Consider the following 6259-nt stretch of genomic DNA (forward strand, 5'->3'; position numbering starts at 1 on the left):
ATTGGTTTGCGTCAGAATTCATCTCTATTCATTCCTTTTTGTCCAGAACACAATTATCTGCAACAAATAGATCGGTTTATAACAAAAACATGCTAAATGGACAAGTAAATTAAACAATAGGGTATATTAAATATCTATATAACATACACTCATCAAATACCCCCACACTTAAACCTTTGCTTGTCGTCAACTAACAACACTTGTCTCATAGAAAAGAAAATGAGTGCATGACCTCGAATCTCGTAAAAAGATAGGGAATTCAAAAACAACAAAGGGACGTTAGAGACTAGTGTGTAAACAGTTGATTCCTTAAGAAATAAATTCACCCAAACTCCATACTCCCCGTGTGTGTGCGCGTTCACCCTAGGAATGTGTCCCATGTTCCTCGGAAAAGAAATCTAGCTCAACAGACTTTATTTTCACAAAAACTAAGAGGGTAGTAGCTTCATACTCCCTAGAGGTAGCCTTTCCCTCTGTAGGTCATCAAGTGAACATCGGTAATGCCCAAGATCCGACTACTCAAGGGTGGCTTTCATACTTCAAAAGGAGATTGCTCTTTCTACCATCTTTTGCGCAAACTATTTATAAAACTTCGGTAGGGCATTCATTCAAATCCGACTTTCTGACAACTAAAAAGAAAAGCAAGTTTTTATTTTCTATTTTTTTTAGAAAAAGGGAAAAGAAGGAATTGATCTACAAGCTACATTCCTTCCTAGGATACTAGTATACCCACAACTAGGATTAAGAGTGATTTGAAAAGAGTTTCCAAAGCACGGGTGAATCAACAATTAAAACAATGAAGTACACTAGTTCTAATGCCACCCTTAGGGTCCGTTTGATATGTAGCCAAGTACAGCACAAGCAGTACAGAACAGAACAAGTTGTTATGGTATAGTATTACTTGTACTGTACCTTGTTTGATATCTCATGGACATCACAAAATTTTTTGTACTATTCTTCATTTGATTTCTACAAGTACTGGACAAAATATTGTAAAATTACTTCTGATACCCTTTGTACTATCATATGTTTGTTTTACAATAAACAATGTCACAAGTAAATTTCAAGGTTTTTCTCAATTTCAACATTAACCTAATTAATTTTTTTTATAATTAATTACTTATTAAATTATAATTTGTAAAATATATGCAACAATATTTTATTGCTAAAAATACATGATAAATTCGATTAATATGTCAATCGACTAACCAATAAAATTTGTTACTCTATAATCGTATTAAAAATACTATAATCTATAATCCATATAATCTTATTAAATATACTATAATCTATAATCCATATAACCTAGTTTATAATTAATAATCTTATTAAATCACAATTATATTTGTATATTATACACACTAATTTAAAGAAAATCAGGTTTCAAACAATTAATTTTCACATTGTTTTTACTATATAAAGAAATTTACAAAATGTCAAGAGACTAAATATTTTACTATATAAACAAATTTACAAAATGTCAAGAGACTAAATAATAAAATTTATAAATATGATCTTCTAACATTATAAATTTTTAAGACTATATGTACTAATTTGTAAAAAAATTTCAATTTGCAAGCAATAGACTTTTTATATAAAAATTTATTTGTAAGATATCAAGGAACCAAACAAGAAATTTTCATAAATATTTTCTACTAAAAACAAAATTGTTATATATTATGTGCATCAACATGGGAAAAATATATATAATATTTTTTATTTAAGAAAAGTGGGAGCAATGTGCATATATTTTTATCAACGTGTACCTAATATATATATATATATATATATATAATGGGACTAACGTGCATTAACCTGTAAAATATGTTCTTATTGGGGGAAATACACGTACATGGCCTCAACTTGGGCCTACCCTAGCTTTGTCCTGATCTTAGAAACTAAGTTCCATATATATATATATATATCAACTCTATTACATGAATTTTTGAAGCTTTTCACAAACAGTGGTTAAATCAAGAATGAACCAAATTCAACAAATAGAATATGTAACAAACTAACATTAATAAATTATAATTACAACATATATAGTTGTCAACAACTACGACAAAATACGCTGCAATGAAACCTATAAAATTTGTCAACTACTATACAAAAAACCACAAATAGTCATCATGAAATTAAAGCATTGAGTAGCTACATCAACTTAAAGACATACATCTATAGATACAAAAATATCAACTTCACCAAAGCTACACACCTCTCATACTATGCAAAGATTATGGTAATCCCATAATTTTTTCACAAAACTTATCCTTTGGACACAATTCAGCTCCCAAAAATATTTCTCATACTCAGGCTTATGAGAGAACTTGATCATTAAATCAACCTCCTCATCCTCGCTCAAACCAAGCTTCTTTATCTCTTCACCTAAGTTTCTTGCCATAGGAGGATCAGGCATTTTTTTCACAATAAGTAATATGTCAGATCTTGCTGCAGACATATAATTGTCCATATTCTCAATTAACTTGTTAGCAACATCCAACATGTTTTGACGTTTTAGTGGAGGTCTAGAGATATTAGGTCCATTAGACATATGATTCTCTGTAGGTACCACCGAAGTATACTCCTCATCAAGCTCTAAATCAGTCTTAATGACATTATTGGTGTCATCATTCAACCCTTCGACAACATCTGCAGCTGTCTCAGCTCCTCGCCCATGAGCACGATCTTTACCAAAAATACCTTGCAATCTTTCGAATTCTTTAAACTCCTTATTTGCATGATTTCCCACCTTTGGATGTTTCTAGAAGTTTAAAAAAAATTGTGAAATAGATTACTTGTTGAAAACACACACACACATGTTTATTGTCAACTATGACACACTTTCTTGCATCATCCCAACCAAACCCGCTTGTGTTCATCATGTCCACTACTTCATTCAGTTTTATAGACCATCTTTTCATTTTGTTAACTACTTTCTTGACAATAATAATAATACCAGGAATGCTAGTTGTCATTCTTTTTGTAGCCTCCTCATGTGTGCCAATCTTAAATGTCCCATTATCTCCCTTGTATCTGGCCAATATTAATTCTTCCAAAATTGATAGTAAGGTATTCTCCTCATTCTCTGTCCAATTTCGTCTGCATTTTTTTGATGCACTATTCATCTCAATGTTTCCAGTTCCTTCATTTTTTCATTTTGAACTATCCTGAAAAATTAATTAACTTTTTAATGGATTTATAGTGATACCATAATATATATATATATATATAACTATTGAACCAAACTTATTATTAAGAAGTATGAGAGGAAGAAAAACCTAGAGAGGAAAGTGATGAATGGTTTCAAAAAATAACAAAAAAATGCAAAGCCGTTGGAATAACCCAAAACAAGCCTTTTCCTATAATTTATGCATTACAAAATTTTAGAGTAAACAATAATCCCTAGGTGAAAACATGGTTTTCAAATTTAAAAGTAAATATGGCTTTCATAAAATCAACTTGGAACTCCATATTATACAATGGAAAAAAATACAAAATACAAAATACAAAATTAAGTATAATTATGGATACTTCAAAAAAAGTGTAGCTCAGACACATAAAATAGAGAATACAATAATTAAGCAATATTCATAAGAAGGTTAGCACACAACAAAAGTTACAGTTATTAACTGACTCATTCAAACACTAGTGTTGATGCCTACGCCTAAAATCATGCCACATTTCTTGTGCAAGGTTATCTCTCTTTTCAGTCTACTCATTACTTGGTTCAACAGTTCCGACTAGTGGTTCTTCGCCTATGGGCATCTCATTATTTGCAAGTGGAGAGAATTCCTCAGGATCTACCGCCATGTTGATACGAATAAAATTGTGTAGTAAACAACATGCTAAAATCATTCGACTTTGTGTTCTTATGGGGTAAAATGAAGGACTCCTAAGTATACCCCATCATTTCTTTAAAAGCCCAAGACATCTCTCTATGACATTTCTTGCTTGAGCATGCTTATAATTAAATAACTCTTCACGATTTTGAGGCTGGCATCTGCAGGTGGCCCAATCTTGAATATGGTACTGCCTACTTCTATATGGGGCAAGAAAACCTTCCCCACTTGCATAACCACCATCACCAAGATAATATAAACCTAAAAAGGTTAAAATTGATTTAGTATTAGGATTTTCAAAATGTTAAATAACAAACTATACATAATAAATATCAATTATTTTCATACCAACTGGGACTTTCAAACCATTTTGCCTGATTATTGCATCATGTAGTACACTAGAATCTGAAGCCAATCCTTCCCATCGAGCTAGTACGTAGATAAAAAGCATATCTTTGGTACAAACTCCTAAGACATTTGTTGCAAGTCCACCTTTCCTTGTTCGATACCTAGGTACATCGGCTACATTTGGTGTTACTGCTATATATGTACCATCTAAGGCACCTAAACATCCCTACATGTTCATTAGAAAAGTATAATTTTATTAATTTACGTCTAATAAAAAACATGTAATGTATATTTTACATTGCTTAAATAAAGTATACCTTGAACCATTTCAATTTGCTTTTGCCGCTATTTTCTGAAATCGGTTGTGGCTTGACAAATAATTCATCTTGTAACCATAAAGCAGCAGCTAAGACCCTATAACAATATCTACTAATAGTTTGACCCGATCTAGAGAACCTTACTTGAATACTCATGTTCTTTGTGTGGTGAGCTAGTATATTTAAAAAAACAATAACTTGCTCCTCAATTGTAACTCTACCAAGTTGCACCAAGCCTCCTCGTACCCTTAGGACCTCACAAAGATGTACAAATGTGTTTGTGCACATTCTTAATTCCCATATACAATTATTATCACCTGACTTAATAAGGGAATCTATTATATCTCTTCGTGACTCATATCTAGCAAAAGCTCTTTCATTTATAGCCCTTCTCTCACTATCCCTTCTCAAAATAAAAGTAAAATAATTAAAAGAAGCCAACCCCATACGTTGTCATCATATTCACATAAATTCTCCAGGCAAGAAGAAAATACAAAATGTGTTAATGGTCCATCACTAGCTACCCACTAAAGAGAAAAGAAAAATTACATAACTAAGAGGTCAAAAATGAAAATAAAATAAATACACAATGTGATAAATAACTAAATTGGCTACCTATAGGTAATCTGTATTGAGTTGTGTTAAGATTGGTCGAACCTGGGAAAACATAAAAACATATCATGATTCATGAATAATTGCATTTTTTCATGGGCATAATAAGGCACACACACACACACACACACACACACTATACATACTATTAATAAATATTGCAATTATATCAACCTTATACTGTAGGAGTTTGATAAGTTAATATGAGAATAATTAGCATAAATTATTACTAGCAAGACAAATTTTTTATACATTTTATTCTCTAAATTTTTATTTATATATTTATTTATTGGTCTAAAAGCATTCCTCCTTTTTTTAGAAGAGTTAAATAATTTTTTTATATAATTTAAATTTAATTATTAACTCTAAACTTATATAAATGATGAACGGTGCATGATTTATGGTATTTTTTTTAAAAAAATGTTTTATATGGGTACACTAATATGTGATATGTCTATGAAAATTATATCCATGATTCATATATAGATATAAAGAGATTTATATTTATCTTTTATACAATTTAAATTTTCAATTTTTGGATAAAAATATATAAAAAAAATTATGTTAATTTTTATGATTTAAAATTTTAATTTTAAGACATTGATTAAGATAAGTTTCAATTTTATTTATCCAATATTCATGTTTATGAATCAAACATCCATTTAAAAGGCAGACACAAACCCTAAATTTATAAAAAACCTCATCCTTCCACTACTTGGTTGCAAAGATTTTATTGTATGGAAATCAAATATGAATTTAGATAAAATACATCTCCATTATATTAAAAAAAATGGTATATTATCCAAATTGAAATGAAAACACAAATAGCATCAAGAAAACTATAAAATATAGGAAAATAATTCTAAATCAATCAATTTAATCATTTATTAACTAAGTAATAGGATGAAATAGATAAAAAAAAAAAACCTATAATTTCAACAACGCGTACCTTTTTCAGCGTGAATCCTTAACCAATCTTTCTCTCTGGGAGAATCCCTGGAAACCCTAAAATTTCAAAGAGATTCTAAAATTTTATAAAAATGAGGAAGCAAAAAAACAAGAAGAGAGGAAAATAAGAAGAAAGAGGAGGAAAGGGAGAGGGAATGGGAGAAGTAGACTATGAAGAAGAGAAAGATGACA

General features: G+C 30.1%; 1 pseudogene; it reads right to left on the reverse strand.

Moving 5' to 3' along the window:
• Nucleotides 1–3648: 3648 nt before the first annotated feature.
• Nucleotides 3649–4954, reverse strand: LOC120284021 (annotated as a pseudogene).
• Nucleotides 4955–6259: the final 1305 nt, after the last annotated feature.

Source organism: Dioscorea cayenensis, chromosome 19 (genome assembly GCF_009730915.1).
Source record: "Dioscorea cayenensis subsp. rotundata cultivar TDr96_F1 chromosome 19, TDr96_F1_v2_PseudoChromosome.rev07_lg8_w22 25.fasta, whole genome shotgun sequence".
Lineage (NCBI taxonomy): Eukaryota > Viridiplantae > Streptophyta > Magnoliopsida > Dioscoreales > Dioscoreaceae > Dioscorea > Dioscorea cayenensis.